The 19,853-nt window shown below is 29.4% G+C and overlaps 1 protein-coding gene across 1 annotated transcript in view; it reads right to left on the bottom strand.

The window, feature by feature from the left end:
• loaf (low-density lipoprotein receptor domain containing lost and found) overlaps positions 1-19,853 on the bottom strand; it is a 501,189-nt gene that overhangs the window by 293,419 nt on the left and 187,917 nt on the right. The gene's annotated exons all lie outside the window — the stretch shown is intronic.

The following is a 19,853-nucleotide window of genomic DNA, read 5'->3' as shown; positions in this document are numbered from 1 at the left end:
GTCGATGTTAATGTTGTAGCTCCGGTTACTAGCATATAACCTCTTCCCACAAAGCTAAACCGGGCCAGATGTTCCGGTAAACTTTGTACCTTCTTAACTTTTTAACTTTTAATTAAAGGAATCTGTACGTTATCAGACAATTGGCTGTTTAAACTGGGAATTAAAAAGTTATCTGTCGATACATCTACTAGAGTAAAGGGAATTTTATTTGAGAACACTTTTCTCGTCATCATCGTAGTTGTAGGAATTCAAATAAAAGAAACTTTATAATTGCTTTTAAAGTATACCTCCGTTAAGATTCACAATAACTCTATTCACTTCAGTGCGAATTATTGAAATGTTTTTTTTTTTTTTTTACTTTTTCTTTTTTGTTTGTATCTTTCAAATAGTTCTTTTAAACTTTTTATTACTATAAGATAAAACTCAAAATTAGAAGTATTCCAATTTACGTAAAGTGTAAGAAACTCACAAAAATATTTACATTTCGTTTGTTACGCTCAATTTATTTTTCTTTCAGTGAAATGAAAAAAGCAAAAAATATATCGTTTTTATGTTCTGCAACTTTAAAAAAATTTTTCAGTAAAAGATTTTAATATTTTATAATATTAAACACGATTTAGAAAATTTAAATCTAAAATATTTTTCGTAATTATGATTGTATCATTTTATTCCTCATTCGAAATTTTATTCATATTAGTTATGAATATACCTAGAATATTTAAAAAAATATATTAGTAACGATTATATTTTAATAGAAGAATGCTTATCATATATATTTATATATGATACACAGACAAATATATATATATATTTGTGTGTGTGTGTGTGTGTGTGTGTGTGTGTGTGTGTGTTCTCCTCCGCTGAAATAAAGCCCTACTGAAAATTTGGGAAGATAAATTAAGCGAAAATTTATTGGTTCGTTATGGATTTTGACCTAAAAAAATTTTAAAAATATTTCCCAAAACTGTATCGACCATTATTTTTTTACGAAACAGGGTGTAATAAAAAAAAAAACAAAAAAATTGAATTGAAATACACAGTTGTTTAGATTTAGCGTAAAGTAATTTTATTTTCTATTAAATTATTTTATTCTTTTTATTTATTCTTTGTTAAATTACCAATAAATAAATAAAACTTACTGGTTAAATTGATAGAAAATTTATTTCTAAGAAAATTGATGTAAATAAAGTCAATAAAAAATAAGTAATACTGCAAGAAAATAATGTATTCTTTAATGCAAAATAATACGTACCAATATGGAAAATACTGGATTTCAATTATTGACTAAAATAAGAAGACTTCTATTATTGGATAAAATTGTAAAAACCAATCAAACTTCTCAAGTCCGCCAGGCTGGTCTAGTGCGATTTCCTCGTCATCGCAAATCAATTGATTTCGAAGTCGAGGGTTGTAAAGGTTCTAATCGTAGTAAAGGCAGTTACTTTTATACGGATTTGAATACTAGATCGTGAATACCGGTGTCTTTTGGTGGTTGGGTTTCAATTAACCACACATCACAGGAACGGTTGATCTGAGACTTTACATTTTTTTTTTTTGGTTTGTTTTACCTCCGGGTTCGCACTCAAGCAATTCATTCCGCAGAGGATGAGATGAATGTTTTGTAGCGTGTGTGAAAAATGCCATGCCTGACCATTCAAACCCAGGACCTCCGGGTGAAAGGTCGAGACGCTACCACTCGCGCCACGGAGACTTTACATATAATCCTCATTTGTCCTCGGAAGTAATACCTTACGGTGGTTCTGGAGGCAAAACAGAAAAAGAAGGATAAAAAACCAAACTTTTAAAACCAAATAAAATACCATAATTTATTCTTACATTATATAACTATAACATTCTATAACTACATAATTATATAGTTAATTATATATATAATTATAACTATATAATTACTATAACATTCGAAGAAAACATGTTCCGCTGCTTCCCGTTTGTCGCAATATAGGCAAATTAGACTACACGCCCTATTCCTTCAAAACAAATATGGCCGGAATAAACCGCGGCCGGTCAGGAACTGCATGAACTAGAAATAGAGTTCACAAAATCCTCAACCAATCCACGGTCTGATCTCGCCTATAAGCCGACGAGTCTACTCCCTTTCCTGGAAGTCCTCCACCTGTTTTATCATTCTATAAGCTCTCGAATAGCGTCTTCACTACTTATCACCTTGGAAACATTTATTCTTGCTCCCGCCATTTGTTGTACTGGGGGGACCCCAGAAGTGCCTCGGTGGACACCGAGGAGTATGATGACGCTATCTTCAAGGCAATTTTCCGTTAGCCCTTTTAAATGCCGCCGATTTTATCAATGCTGATAAAAGCATTGCCGCCGATTTTTGCCATACTGTTATACCAAATAGTAATACCGAGTTTATTACATTTGAGTATAGTCGTCTGATTGATTTTATTCTACCTGCTTTGTCTTTGGCTAAATATACCAGCATCTTACGAACTAACACTCGCAGCCTACCACCAGGCACAACAGACGTCGAAGACCGAATTTCCCCTGTTATTTTTCTAATAGCCTTCAGTCTAGTCAAAGTCGCGTTCTCTTCACCCTTGGATGTCTCGTAATATATCGTGTACACACTTGTCTGACTTTGGGAATCTTCCCTCCCTATGACAGTCGCTTCGTTCTTAACTATATCACCTGGTATTACGCCCACGACACTTCGCGCCAGATGGTCATGCGGGTCCATCTGACGAGAGGTCTCAAAAATAGACCGTATCTCCCTCCTTAGGAGTTTTGTTAACTTCAGTGATTTTCGATATTATTTCTTCAGGCCATCACCTTCCTAATAACACATTTAATTCCTCATCTGACCACTCATTCGTCAACTGATCTTGTAGCAGTTAGAAAATGTTTTATTCAGATAGTGAATAACAGGACCCAAAAAATGGGCTGATGCGCCATCGTGTTAAAAATACATATCAGTTCTTGCACTAAGTAGAACATCCTCTGAACGTATTGACAGCTCATTTATTGCTAAGTTCAGATAGTAATTACCTTTACGTCTACCGTTGAAAATGTGAGGTCCGATAAGAACTTTACCTATTATTCCGCAGCAGATATTTAATGAAAAACAGTGCTGGAATTTAGATTCAGTGGTTTCACGAGGATTGTCATGGTTCTAAAAATATTTGTTTCGTGTACTGCTTATTCCATCTCCCGTAAACGTTGCTTCATCTGTGAATAATCTCAGCGATGGAAGCCGTTGTTTTGTTATAACCTTGATAATAATTCAACCGCAGATTGTAATCGCCTGTTTCAAGATATTGAACTGGTTGAGAATGATATGGATAGAGACCTTCATCGTGTAATGTCCGCCATACACTCTTGCGTGGAAACCCCAAAAGTGCAGATAATCTACGAGTACTAGTAGCTGGACTTCGCCCTCCCAAACGTAAAATCTGCTCATTCACATTTATTCAGATGTTACATTAAATTTTCCGCTTTTCCTTTGCTGCCGGTGAGTATCTGAAAATAATTGCCGGTTAGGAATTTTCGAATGGGAAATATCCGACGATATCTTCAACGGCTCACGTAGCATTGCCGTTACAACAACTATAGATGAAATGAATGTCAGCATATTCCTGATTTGTAACCTGATATAGCATTTCTCTTTTGCTATAAAATAAATCACTTGCTAATTATCAATAGCTTTTAAAATCAGTGAAAATGAATTACTTAAATACTCAAATCACAAATTAAATGAAATTTAATACACTTCACAAATTACACTTCACAAATTAAATGAAATGTAATACTGAAAATTAACTTCTCGATAACAAATACAATAAACTGAAAGAAGATTTTGAAGCTAAACCCCAAATTTTTTTTATATTTTGTTGTAGAGCTTTGCACTCCATTAGATTAAACATAAGACTACTAATATTGTACAGCATAATACTACAAGCAGACAAATATGTATTTGCGTAATTTTTCTATTATTGTTTCACATGAAAGCCAACTTAATTGCAGTTGTGGGATGTTGTTAGTTTGTAGGTAATTTACATTAATTTTTTGTCAGAATTTAATTCTCTATCAATTTCATTAATAAGTCTTATTTGTTTTTCAACCAATTAACATAGTTATTTTACGCCAAAGCTAAAAAACTGTTTTTCAACTAAATGTTTTTGTTTATTACGTATTATTTCGTAGAAAATAATGGTGGCACAGTTCTGGAATCCATCTAAAAAAACTTCAGGTTAAAAACGATAAGAAACCACTAATTTTCCCCCTTAATTAATCTTCCTAGAATTTCAGTTGAGCTTCATTTCAGCAGAGAGGCAGAATTCAGGGCGAAATCTTTCACTAGTTGTTACTCGCTAATGAAGCATTTTCGGACCCATGTTTATATGTCTTCATTATTTTAATGGTAGAAATGCACCTATAAAGTTTAGCAAAATCCTCCCGGGACACTGTATATGTAGAACAATAATGTGATATCTTTATGAAGAGTTTTGAAAGAGATCATTAAAAAATATAAGAAGGTAATGGTAGTTCTTGGCATTACTTTATATAAGAAAATCTTGGGAACGTAAATAAAAGAATTTAAAATTTGTCAGATTAAAGTAAAAGAACTGCGTTTTCTTGAAATAATTTAGTATTATGGATTTATTATTGTAGATTATAGATATAAATAATGCCCAAAAATAAAAATAAATTATGTTTTTTGGGAAAATTGATCGATAAAGAGAAAATTGGGAAGACGTTACTTGTAGATAGATCATGAACGATTCCATAATTAGAATTGAGTGATCAAAAGGAGATATGTATAGGTTAGCCATGTAAGAGATGGGTTATGGATTAAAGCTAACACTTTCACAGAAAGAGGAGATAGCAAAAAATAATTTCATAAACCGCTTACTTAATAATTATCCCTTCGTTCAGTAGTATTTCGACCTAGGGTTAGGACACCCTCGTTCAGAAGGGGGTGGGACGCTCAGGTGTCCCACTCTCGATGATTGGACGGGAGACTCCCTTTGGAACTTCAGGTCACGGGGGGGGGGGAGGGGCTGAAGTAAAACCGTATAATAATAATTATTTACTTATATTAAGGTTATATTACTAAAAATATTTTTTTTTTTTAATGTTAAAAAATTATTTATCTACAAAAAAATACAATTTTGGACGATTAAAAACATGAGAAATGGTAAACATAAGAAAATAATGAAGGGAAACAATAGGAAGACACTTCTACCAATATGTATTATTGTTTTGCTTGAAGTTTTTTATCAACTTTCCTTTAAAGTTTAAAGGTAAATACTTTAAAGGATTGTGAGCGTCAAAGAAGATCATGTTTACCAAGTATACGAAGTAAGATAACCTTACTTAGAGGAAATCCTTTTTTACGAATGGAAATTTTACTCGTATTATTAAAAAGGCTGACCACATCAGAATATCTTTTATAAATCTAGAAAGCACTTTTATAAAAAGATTATATTTCAGGTTACTGTATCATTATAAAAAAATTGATACCAAAATTTTCTTTTTTTTTTTTTTTTTAATTATCATAGAATAATCTTAATTTAATGTAATATATATACCATTCCAATATTAGTGTATATCTTGTTGTGTAATGTGGAAGATGATTTATTTTATGACATTATGGAAACTATCAACTATTTTTATCTACAGTAGAAACATCGCCTAATTTTTTTGCATATTACAACATAATATACCAAAAGGCTTTAAATATATGCCACTTTTAGTAAATGATGTAGTACTCTGAAACAGGGTTAGGAACGGAATTTTAGTTAAGTAACTTACTTTTACAGATTTATACAACACTGAGTTTAAATATTTATAAATTTGGTAAAAATTTAATTCTGTGAACGTAAATTCTTTAAATCTTTGATTTGATATTAAAAAAAATTTTAGTTATTAAAAAAATATAGTCAATAATAACCATTCTATTAAATATTAGACTTATGCAGTAGAGACATTTTAAAAAGCCTCATTTTTTTGCAAGAAAATAGATTATTTACCCAGAAATACTGCGTATTTGTAAAACGGGTTTTAGATTGCCGTATTAGACCATTATAATATACCTTTAACTAATAATAATAGGAATAAAGGTTAAACACGCCCTGAAAGGATTATAGTACCTTTACATCAAGTGATTTTACTTATACAGGTGTTTAGTTCTTTCTGAGACTGTACAAGACTACACTTCATTTACATTCATACATATCGTTCTCATTCATCCTCTGAAGTAATACCTTACGATGGTTTCGGAGGCTAAACAGAAAAGAAAGAAAGAAGAATGTTTTAGTTCGTGGATAAATCGTGTGATAGGTCTAGTGGTGAACTCGTCATCGTAAATCAACTTATTTCGAAGTCGACAGTTCTAAGGTATACTTGAACAATGCCAGGAGATGGTAGGAGATACCAGATGGACTATATTCTGGTTAAGGATAAGTGTTAAAGGCAAATAAAGTCTAGTCATTCGTACCCAGGATATGACATAGATAATGATCATTTCCTTGTAATAGCAAGGTGTGATATTAGATTTCGCATAAATGGTGCGTAGGAAAACTCAAGGAAGAGGAAATAGTTAAGAAGCTGAAAATAATGACAGATGAGTTTATCAGCAGGGAAGAAAGATGGGAAGGAACGAAAGAAACCATAACAGTAACGGCTAAGGAAACAAGTTAGAACCAAGGGGTAAGCAAATAAGGAAACAGTTTGCTAAAATTTATGTCTGGAGTGTTCTAATTAATGGGCGTGAAACGCGGACGGCTGGGAAAGCAGAAAGAAGAAGACTGGCTGCAATGGAAATGTAGATTTGGAGGAGAATAACAAGAACAAGGTGGGTGGATAGGAAAATAAATGATCAATGTTAGCAGAAGTGAGTGAGAGGAGGTCCTTGCTAAATGTTATACGAAGAAGAAGAAGAGCGAAATTGATAGAACATGTAATACGGCATGACCAGTTTTTGATGAATATACTTAAGGGCAAGGTTTTGAGTAGAAAACCTAGAGGTAGATCGAGAGATCAACCATCATCAATAATATTAAAGAAGAGATGGTTCTTGGTTCATATAATGACTTAAAGTGAGAAGCTGTGATCAGAGTGACGTGGCTAAATCGACAAGGCGCAGCCTTTAGTGAATGATGATGATGAATTCTAAGGTTCAAATCCTTGTAAAGACAGTTACTGTTATACGGATTTGAATACTAGATTGTGATACCAACGTTTTTTGGTGGTTGGGTTTCAATTAACCAGACATCTAAGGAATGTTGGCTTGAGACTCTACTTCTGAAGTAATGCCTCTGAAGTAATACACTGCGGGAGTTCTGGAGGCTAAATAGGAAAATAAAAAAGATGTTTAGTTAATTAAGCCTCATTAGATGACCATAATCCTTTGTAATCAGCATAAAATCAGGTTATAATACTCGTACATAATTCGGTTGTAAAAGTCCAACACTAACCAATGATGATGACAAATAAGTGAAAAATATTAAATAGTTTGTATTTTATTAACTGTATAATTATTTATTTTTATTATTATCGACTTTAATTAAATCTACATATCTACAAGAAAAGTGTAAACAATTTAAGTTTATTACGAAAAAAGAGGATCGATAATATTATAAAAAGTAAACCAAACCAGTTTTCATCTGATTTTTCATATGATTTCCGGAAGCGGAAATAACTTTTTAAACCAGACATACATTCATGAGAGCTTTAAAAGTATTAAATAGTATGTGTTTAAAATAAAAAAAAAAAACAAATCTTATTGAAATTTACCCGCTAACAGTCAAACGGCAAACATTGTAATTCCTTCTTCCTGACGATTCAATTATTTTTTTATCTTGTAACTCTTTAATTTGTATTTTATTTTTATTTTTTTGATTAAATTACATCAGTGACAGCTTAGATTTTTTTTAAAAATAATTTATCATAATAATACAATTTAACATTTTAAATTACGACTCGTCAGAGTTAACCATAAATAAAACAACTAAAATTTATCAATTCTTTAAAATTATTTAAAGAATGTTACAAACAACTATATGTAACATTTTCATAAATATTTCTAATAAAAGATATACCGGTATATATTTTTTTACTTCTCTGAATTCACTGCATAATACGGTTGTAGAAATACATAGATATCAACAAAAAATCTGACGTGGACAACACACGACTTCCTTGTACGCTTATTAAATTATATTTATTCGAATCGATTTGCCTTCCACTAAGATCCAAATATTTCATTAATTAAATTTCATTTGGCTGTAACTCTGGAACAATGATAATAAGTAACACTTATGATACATTGTTAAAAAGCTCTTAATGAGGGCTTATTACTACAGTTGAAAAGTCCAAAATTCAAATTTTTTCGGATTTTGGGTTTTTTTGGAAACTTTTGATCCAGTTGATTGCAATCATAAGGGGAGGTGCAATTTTAGATGTTACAACAGTCTTAAATCCAAAATTTCAACATTCTACAGCTAAACGTTTTTGAGTTACGCAAGATAGTACGTGCATATATTCATGCATACGTACGTACAGACGTCACGCCGACATAGTCATAATGGATTCAGGGATGGTAAAAATGGATATTTCCGTTGACATCTGGAAACTAACATTTTTCGCGATCACAATAACTCCTTTACTTCGTACAAGAAAATAAAAACACTGTTTTTAGCCTCACAGCATATTCGGAAAAAAAGTAATAAACATTGTAAGCCTGTAATTTAAAAAATTATTTTTTAATATCTATATGTGTTTCTTTAACTTTTTGTAACAGAAAACAGAATTTCTTTATTTAAATTTCATATGAAATTTCTCGTACTTACATTTCAGCTGATGTACAGTAGTTAAAACTACTGTTATAATTTTAAAAAATGTTAATGTGTCAAAATTATATCAATATACATACCTTATTAAACCGATTTTATCACTTTTTTATCTTTCGTAATAAAATAACTAAGTTTTTAATTACAAAAATCTTGGTAATTTAAAATATAAACTGAATTTTTCTTAGATTATGAAAATATGAATAAGCCGCCGTTGTATGAATAATTAAAATTCACACAATAAAATCTGAGTGATATATTATTTCAAACTAATGTATTCCTTAGGGTTTTATTATCTAAATTCTCTTCTTTATTATACTAAAGGAAGAATTTTGACGGACCAGTAACTTAATAACAGTTAAGTATAAAATTGATATTCAACTATTTATTACATTTTGAAACATTAACGTGCATTAAAAGATTTCTTTTATTCACTGAATATGAAAATATGACAATAACGCTTCATAGAACGACACGAATTAATAAATTATTAAATTTCATCTAAAGCATTAAATCACAGATTAGTGTACTAATAATATATCGAATTAATTACAATTATATATACGTGTATATTTTAAATATTTTAAAGCTTTTTCTATTATCTAATCATGTAATTTTTGCTAGCTTGTATAGTGGTAGATAATCTTCAGAACTATTTACTAACTAAAAGTCTAGTATTGTAGTGAATTTAGGGACTTCATTAGTAAGGACGGATTCTGTTCACAGGTTTCTTTATTACCTCTGTCTTCTGTGACCGAACGCGCTGAACTCTTTTTGCGTGATAGCTATAGAATACGACGATAATGATCAATATAGGAGATTTTCTAATTAAAAAATTATGTTAACATCTTAATTGCTTTATTGTACCAAAATCGACCTTTTATTAACTTATTTTTTAATCATAAAAAATAGATTATTATTAAAATAACCAAATAATTATATATTAAAAAATATTATTCGATTTCCACTAACAATAAGTATCAACACTTTCCCAAATCTGAGAAAAATCAATATACATACTAATTAGGAATAGTCTGCTTTATTTGAATCCTGAATCTATTTGGACTTCCCATCTCTTTTTTAAAAGCCCCCTTTGTCAGGCACGGATTTAGGTGAAAAGTAAAGAATATGAAAACTTTTTGTTGTTATTAAATTACTTTTTTTTTTATAGAAATCAACTTTATAATAATTATTTTATTATAGACAAAAGTTCACTAACTGAACAAATCGCTGTAAGAAGTACCATTTACTTTTAACTACCACAACTCTATGAAAAAATACAGGAAAGGAACTGGAAAACTAAAGAAGGAATTGAATATGGTACGTCTTTCTTTGATATTGCATAAATGCACGCTTTAAATTCTATGTAATTAGCAAAGCTGCACAACATACGGTCATAGGAGTACTTCAAGCCTAGAAGTCATTTGTTGTATCTTAGTTATCATACAACCTTTTCATAAAAAAGTGTCATCTTAGAGAGTCATATGATACAATAAGGACAGTTGAATGAATAATTTTAAGGTTAGGAAAGAGAAAAGAGAGAAGCTTCTTTACAGTTTTCTGAAGCGTAAATAAGAGAACAGAAAATATAGTATCTCAGGTAATATAGTTACATTATTTTGATTGTACTTTAAATCTAATTCTAATGCTTCATGGGTTACCCTCTGTTGTAAATATAATTATATTAATGAAAAAAAGGTATAAGTATATGAAAAATGTTGGACTTAAATTACTAAAGTTTTAAAAAAATTAAATGTAAATGATCCTCTTTATTTTGTTTACTGAATTAACATCGAATAGAAACAATAGAAGAAACTAATTTCTAATTTTAGAGGTGGTGGTCACCTACGTCATATTTTTGACATGCTAAAAACCTAAACTTCAGCGTGGGCTATAAACAATCATACTACAAATTCATAAAAAACGGATTAACCATTCACGAATAATACCTTAACAGACAAAGACAGAAATTTATCCTAATTATTTTTTATTTTAAATAAAATATAAACATATAACAAACTAAACGGGAATATTCAATCAGTTTTGTTTTGTAGGTGTTATAATTAGTCAAGCATGACATTTTTTCATGTAGATTTTTTATGTTGATTGATTTATTTAAATAACTGAAAAACTATTTTAAAAAATGGCATTTTATATCTCAGTTTATTCGATAATTGAAATATTGTACGTCTATGCGTGATATTAATGAAGTAATTAAGAAATTTTAAGTAATTAAAGTTTAATATTAAAATTATATTAAACAAAATAATCAAAAAATTTTGGAATTCGTTTATTGAAGGGTTCACATTTGTTGTATGTGTACAAAAATATTATGAAAATATGCTTCCCTGTAGAGAAGCATATTTGAAAAAATTGAAAACACGAATACTTAATATTTCTCCACTAAACTAATTCCAAGAATTTCAACAATGAATTTCTGGAATTTCCAACAGTATGTAACCAATAAAGCTATTTATAGTTGAAAAAATAAATGAAAATAACGTCATGCAGGCAACGCTGAACCATCCTTCCCATTGAAATTATTGTCTGGTAACTGGATAACTGCTCTTTAAAAAAAAAATTAATTTAAGAGTATTTAATAAAACACTGTCACTTTCAAAATATGACTTTTTATGTGACATCAGATAAGTGACAACAATAATTTCAAACACATCTGACCACAATACGTGCGCGCGCACACACTAATATGAGTTCTGAACTTACTCTAACGCCTAAATATAATAATAATAATTGTATAATATTATTACTTTTTACTTTAAAGAATAAAGTATTAGTATTAAAATATGATATTACTATGTAAATGTAAAAAAATGTAAAGATAATTCAAATAAAAAAACCCTTGTAATTACTTATACAGCTACATTTAACTGTGACTAGAAGTTCAAGATAATTACGCTGTGCAAAATTGCCACGAATGGTCTATTCTAAGAAATAGCCTCCTTTGGCTAGTAAAAAGGATAGATCATGAAAACTGTCCTCCGAAGAGTAAGAAATAAGCTCTTCAGTGGCATTATATATATTTTGTCTTTGTTGAATACTCCAAAAAATAAGAAGAAAAAACATTTTCTTAAATAGTTTAGTTCCTTAATAACTTACTTAAAAGAACTTTTCTTTCTTTTTCCTGTTTAGCCTCCGGGAATTATCGTTCAGGTACTACTTCAGAGGATGAAGAGTGTGTAAATGAAGTGTAGTCTTTACAGTCTCAGTTCGACCATTCCTGATATATGTGGTTAATTGAAACCCAACCACCAAAGAACATCGATATCCACGATCTAGTATTCAAATCCGTGTAAAAATAACTGGCTTTACTAGGACTTGAACGCTGGAACTCTCGACTTCCAAATCAGCTGATTTGGGAAGACGCGTTCACCACTAGACAACTTAAAAGAACTAAAATAACTTAAAAGAACGTGGGTGTTGATCAGCTGTATTTAATGTATATATATATTTAATATGAATGTATTTAATAATGAATGTATATATTAAAGTTACGTTAATTTGATATGATTATTACAGATAGTGATATATTATCTTTTAATATGATTGGTTGTGGGTGTGACTGTATATGAACGTGGGATGTGTATTTTCACTATATCAACGTATTTATAATAAATTATTATCATCTATTTTGTTGTCGTTAAACATATAACTTTTATACCATGATGTGCTAACAGCGTTATTCTAATATACATGTTAAAAAGAAATATGTCATATGTCATCATAATCAACGCCCAGCAAAAACTACTGAAGATTAATGAAAATTTGTATACATGTTTTTCTTATGAAGTAAGTGCATACTAAGAAAGAATTTTTTGAAATTCCGAATTTATTGGGTTAGAATGAATTAATTTTTTTTTTTTGAAACCGGGCTATTTTTTAATTTATCGGTATAAAATAAGATATAAACTTGATTTTTGGTCGGTCTAATTTTCAAGTGCATATGTAAAAACCAACCTTTCGAATTTCGACCTTGAAAGGGTAAAGAAAGATAAAAAGATTTTGAACTACGATTGCAAATTTCCCCCATTTCCGACTACACTAAACAAGATATTTCATAGATCTGCGCTTGCAGATACTCTTCAGATAAATATCTAAAAACCACTTTCGTGTTATTTTGAATTTCGATTTTTTAAGGGTTGCGACGGTGTTCGGCGCAAAGACTCTGTCAACACAGCCACTGCCAATGTAAACTTTATGTGCGACGCGACTGGCTGGGCCTGTCTCGTTATGTGACTAAAAAACAAAGTAAAAAATGGCAGCAACGGGAAATTCAAGTAGCCATATAGAGCGAGCAAAGCTGCAACGAGATTATACTGTATCTCTCTCTCTCTCTCTCTCAATATATATATATATATATATATATATATATGTATGTATATGTATAAGTTAGCAAAAACAATTCTTTTGTTATTGTATTTGTTGATATTTCCCTCTGTACAAATATCTCAAAGACAAAAGTATAAAAATCATTTATCACTAACAATACAGAATTTAATAATCCTTCTTACCACCTAATGGTTATAATTTTTTTATAGCGCTTTCGAGGTTTTCCCTCATCATTAGTTAGGCTTTTCTTTTTTTTCTCAAATTACACATTAAATTCAAACATTAAAATTACAACATAAAAAAAATATGTAGTCAAAATATTAAAAATATTATGTTAAAAAACTAACAGATTTTTATTATGTAGCTAGCCACACAATATAGTACTGTACTTAATATATTATATTTTTAGTATTTTGAGTATATATTTTTATATTTTGTAATTTTATTGTTCGAATTTAATGTGTGCCATTTGAGAAGAAAAAATAAAAGTTTAACTGATGATGAGGAAAACCTCGAAAGCGCTGTTAAAAAATAATAAGCATTAGGTTGGCAAGAAACATTATTAAATTCTGTACACTTGGTGGTAAACGGTCTTTATACTTTTGTCTTTGATATATATATATATATATATATATATATATATATATATAGTAATTTTCATCATTAAATTATACCGTAATAAATCAGCACAAAGGTCTTATATGATAAATTTTCCGTAAAATTGATCACTTCGAATGAGAGAAAAAACTGACATTATCGGATATGTAGGGAAAAATATTAAAACTGTGCACTGTTAAAAATTTTTTTGTCGGCTAATTGTATTGACTGACAAAAACGTAGATACATATAAACATAAAATAATAAAATAATAACTGTTTTATTTATTCATTTGTTTTATGAAAATATTCCTTCTTATTGTAGAATTAATTTTATAAGATGTAATCTAGCCTTTGGCAGTTTACAGTAAAATAAAGCACTATACAATGAGTTCTACAATAAAATGAGTTTTTCTAAAGGATATTTTCTTTACAATTGCTCTACACTTTTCATTGTAAAATTTTTTCATCTTTATTTTACTTATTTTCGTTTGTAAAAAGTTGATATTTAACCGTACCATCAATAACTTTAGCCGATTATTTCAATTTCATTATGTGTATTTGATTTTGAGTTCATGTATTTCATACATATTTATCATCCAAGTATAAATGAATAAATTTATTTAGGAAAGTTTTAATCCAGTTCGGATGTTTAAAGGAATAATTCCTCCACTGTTATATGAACTACTTGACAAACTGATGTAATTTATGCGTAGTAATTCTTTTTTTATATTAAAAATAATTTTATTTTATCAATTAATTATTCATATTTTATATTATGTGTTATTTGGGCATCATACTAACAGTTTAAGTAATGTATATAATGAATTGTATCAGATAAGAAAGGAGGACATTCATTTACACGATAAATATCTTTAAACTGCATATTTCAGTATTTTCTATTGATTTTTTTGAGGATGCACCATACAAAAGCACCAGGCAGAATTGTTTTATTTACTTTAGTCAGTGCCTGTTGGGAAAAATAAAAAAATGTCTCTTGTACGGCTGAATATCATCTTCATTTTGGTAAGGTATCTATGTAAATCTATAAGATAAAATGCAGCTCGGTGAATACATTTAATTCTGCACGTTTCCTATTAAGCGTGGTCAGGGATGCTTGTTGTTCTTGAGAATGGTTTTTTAAAAAAATATATGTTTCTAATATAAAATCCCCTTTACTAGTTTTAAAGAATATTAATTTTGACGTACAGAAATAATGAATTAATTACTGAAATTCTAAGCGTAATATTAAAATAGTTATATTTTGGTTTTCTAAACTACCAGAGATATTATTAGAAAATGTACTTGTCACTAATTTCTTGTTATATTGTATTAACGGAACGCAGTCGAATCAGCTTAATAAAGATTTATTGTATTTAAGGATGTGAATATTGAAGAGTTCACGATCTATACCACAGTGTTTTGTAAGCAAGAGTGGGTTTGGTGTTTGTGTGTGGGTGTGTTTTGTGCGTATGTGCGTGTAGATGAAGGTGAAGAGGCGGTCGATAGAATCATTAGGAGAGCTCTTCTTTGCTATCCTACCCTTCTTTTCATTCTGTAGCCATTTACCACTTCCTCATACCTTTTGGGACCCACAGAAGTACTATAGTTTAATGTCTCCTCGGTAGTTCATCTATTTAGAATTTTCGTTATTAATCAATATAAAACAGTATTACATTATTTTTAAGTGTATTAGTAAATAGAAATGACGTTTCGGTAAACCATCTTATTGTTGTAGATCAAAGAACAAATAATAAATTTTCATATTAATATTATTAATTAATCAATATGAAAACGTTCTAAAAATAAATAATATACTTAATTTATTAAAAATGTAATATATTATAAATAAATAGAATTAAGTATTAGCATTTTTGTAAGAATTTTTCAAATATTTTTTTGAACCTTTTTAGCGTAAAAAATGTACGAATACCGTTTGGTAAAGCATGCTTAAAATCTTCAAGTCAGTGTTACACTAGCGATCCTTGTGGTGAGAGCGGGTACTAATGACACGCTATACCCACTAGTTTATTTACAGCATTTGTGGGGTGGGGTTGCGATTTTGCAAAAGATTATTTTAGATATACTCGTATTATTATTTTTTAATTATTAACAAATGTGCCTAAAAAAAATAATTAGGCGAAATCTGGAGATACTGAGGGTGACCTTGCTCTACAGCCTCACCTGCTTGACCATTTAAGTTGAAAATTTCAATGCCCCATATATAGAAGTAATCTGACCAAGTTTGGTCAAAATCGAGTTGTTGTGGAGATATAAGGTGATTTAGAGGCCAACAATGAAAAGTAAAACATACACACACACACACACACACACACACACACACACACACACACACACACACACACACACACACACACACACACACACACACACACACACACACACACACACACACACACACACACACACACACACACACATACATACATACATACATACATACATACATACATACATACATACATACATACATACATACATACAAAGATCCGGAAAATTTGAATCCAGTTTTTTCGTTCCTTATGTGTCAAAACGTAAAGATCTGGTGAAAACCGCATGTGCCCAAATTTGACCGATTACCACACTTTCCCTTCTATTGCTACAGCTCTACTATAGCGCTAGGCGGGAAAGTAAATAAGCATTCTTAATTGTATATACCTTCATTTTGATCTAAGTTAAAGTTTGAAGAAATGCAACGTAAAAGATTATAAGTAAAATTTAATAAATCTCAATAAAAGAGAGAAAAGTTGAAAAACCATTTTTCAGACGGTGATTGAATACTAAAATAATAAGAAATTATTCTATCACAATCTTCAATAAAAGAATGATACATTTTTCTAACCAGTTTCTTCTTTAAAATAAGGTCCAAGAGGTCAACAAATTATTATTTTTTTCTTTAATATTTATTTTTCTAATACAATAATCATAATTACGTATCATTTAGAATTTCTTTTTCCCATTTATATTTTAAAATTTATGCAAAGAATAGAGTAATTTCTATACTAACGTTAAGTTAAAGCTTTCTAATTTTTAAAGATTTTCTGAAGAATCTGTTTGAGATTATGTTAGCTCTTTGTCTTTTCGCCTGTTAATTTTTTCTCCAAATCCTGCAGTCGACCGAGAGTTCAAAGTGCAGTTGACTACATGAACTGACTATGAAAGAAGCAGACATCCTTCAGACCAGTCTAGTATTCTAAAGAGAATTTCCATATCCACTATTATTCACTATTGGAAAATAAACCCTGATTGGGAATTAGAGACATTTAAACTTAACGTGATCAAAAATTGAAAGAATAAGAGGAACGAAAATATTTAATATTGTATTCCTTTGCTTTCAGTCTGTAAGTATTGTTAGTTCTTTGATAATTTTATTTATGGACATAAATTACACAAAAATATCATCGTTTAGAATATCGAGAACTGAGTACAATGCCGTTTTAACTGTTAATGGATTCAAGCTACTCTGTAATATGATGGGTAATATCTCAACAGGAACTCAAGTGGGTAACGTAGTGTTTTCTGACACCCGTCATCTTGTTGCTAGAGTCAAATTTCATCACATCGGCCCACTACTTTTTCTGAGTTGTCTGTTTCTCCTGCTGTTCACGGTTTTACGTTAAAAATATTCTTCCTTAGTTACAACGTATATCTCCTCACGTTTTCTACGTTTGGATAAAATCATTCATTAAAATATTGAAATCTTTCACCATTCTACACAGACCGTCAGGAATGCTGATTTTAACCTCGTCTACTAAAGGTTGACATCTGAAGGATTTTGCATTTTTTTTTAAAGCAGTTCAAGTAATTTTTTGGTTTTCTCATTATTGCACTGATACACCATGGAAATTTTTACAACTCCTAAACCTTACCTTTCTATATCGCGGTTGTTGAATGCATGGAGCAAACTTAGAAGGATTTTGAGAGAAGTTTTGATGTATGAATAAATGAGCGAGTAATATTTTTTTTTTTACTTTTAAAAATATTTATATGAAGATTTTGTGACTTTACAATTACTGTTGTACACAGTTCATATAATGAAATTAACACTACACTAAATTAAATTTATAAATTGAAACTGAATAGTGATGTAAAAGAAAAAAATGTTTTCAAGAATTCAACCTCTTTGTGGTTTTTTCAACCTTTCAAATAGCAGTGTAAAATAATTAAAGTTATCCAGTATTTGCGAAACACTTCTAGACATTTCCAGTATAGAAAATTTCACCATTAAAAATTAAAGATTTCCCTTTTCTTATTTCTTTTATTGTAACTAAATTATCCTGAAGAATAATTTTTTAAGCATTAACTCCAACGTGGGGTTTTTTGAAGTCCCTTTTATAATTTTTGAAATCCTGAATTATTTTTTTAATTTCACTGTATTTATTTTACGTAAACTTTTCAAAATATTGAATTTTGATAATTAAGTTTGTGATTTAATCATGTGTTTTAAATGTTAATTTTTATTCAAAAGACTTATTTGCTATTGTTTGCGTGTATTCATTTTACGTTTTTTATTTTTATGTACTGTGGTTCCTTTGATATATAAAAATATTTTATTTATGCTTATGGCATATGAAGGGATGTTAAGGATAGTTGAGAGTGCGTTTAAAAAAGTGCTGCCTCTTTGTGGATACCGTAATAGAATTAAAAATTTACTCGCTACAGAAATGTTTTTGCCTTCACTAGACATTGAGGGCTACACTACGCTACATTGAAACTTTTGCCATCAAATTTTACTCCTATAAAAAAAAATGCTGCAGCAATATTTTGCGATGCAAGTGACATGCTGATGTCACTACAAGTATTTATGAGTGGACTTAATATTAATTAAACTTAAGTTTTCGTTACTTATCCACAACCTTTGTGTAATACATTAGATAGACGTGTTATTTAGATTATAAGTAATACACTATTCCTTTTCTACACTAAAAAACTATTCTATTACAAACAAACAAATGTCTGCCGTATTTCATTGGTGTAAATATAAAAATGTAATTTAATAATAATTTACAAACAATTATACCATATTTGTCTTAATGCAAAATTGTCCATCTAATTTGTTTTTTTTTTTTTAATATTTCCTCAAGATGGCATTTATTGGATTAGGTAGTTTTTTCCATTATTTAATGCGCATTCAATAATTTATTTGAAAAGAAGCTTACGGATTTTTATATCTCAGTTTTCAACGTTTTACGGCACGTAGGAATCCAATCAAGGGAAATTACTTCGGAAACATTTTCAATGCAACGCCTGCTCTAGAACACACGCACTAAAAGACAAGAATCAGTTTCCCCAAAGCACTTTATTTAATGTTATTAAAAGAAAATTAATATACAATTTTCGAACTTAAACGTTGTAATATAAATATAAAATTAATGTAGAAATAATTTGTAAATAATCAATTTTAGAATTTTATATAACACTTCAGACAGTAATATTAGTTTAACTTAAGTGGTTTTTAATTTTAAAATGTGACCGAATAGTTTAGGAAAGTGATTTTAGTTGACCAATTAAAATTCCATGAAATTTTTACCTAGTAAACCATAATAACAGAATTGTTAAAATTAAAAAAAAAAATATTGTATTTCTGTAAGAAGTGCACAATATAGTAAACATTATGAAGATACTGGTAAAGAATTTTGTAAATTTAAAACTTATTTATTTATTATTCTTATTCCGTTTTAGTATGTTTATACGTCATTATTTTTTCCTTAATAGGTTTCATTACTAAATATAATTTTTGTAATATTTGATATTTTGTACAATTTAATTTTTACTGTTTTGCTGTATAATGATATTGTGTAATTATTATGAATTATTTATTGCTTATTAAAAATAACTGTTTTTTAATTACTATTAAAGAGATAAATTAACAATTAATATAATCCACCTTACCTGTACGTTGATACTTTCTCTAGATCTTTCGGCTTACTTGGAAGCCATCATCAGGAGTTAAAATTAATTTTAATGTCAAAATTAAAATTTTTAATTTTAAAAAGTTAAAATTAAAAATTGTTAATTTTAAAGTCAAGGTTTAAAAATCATAGTTAAAATTTAAAAACAG

This window comes from Lycorma delicatula, chromosome 2, assembly GCF_047948215.1.
Source record: "Lycorma delicatula isolate Av1 chromosome 2, ASM4794821v1, whole genome shotgun sequence".
Classification (NCBI taxonomy): Eukaryota; Metazoa; Arthropoda; class Insecta; order Hemiptera; family Fulgoridae; genus Lycorma; species Lycorma delicatula.
The sequence above is the reverse complement of the archived record's forward strand: the minus strand, read 5'-3'. Positions and strand labels throughout refer to the sequence as shown.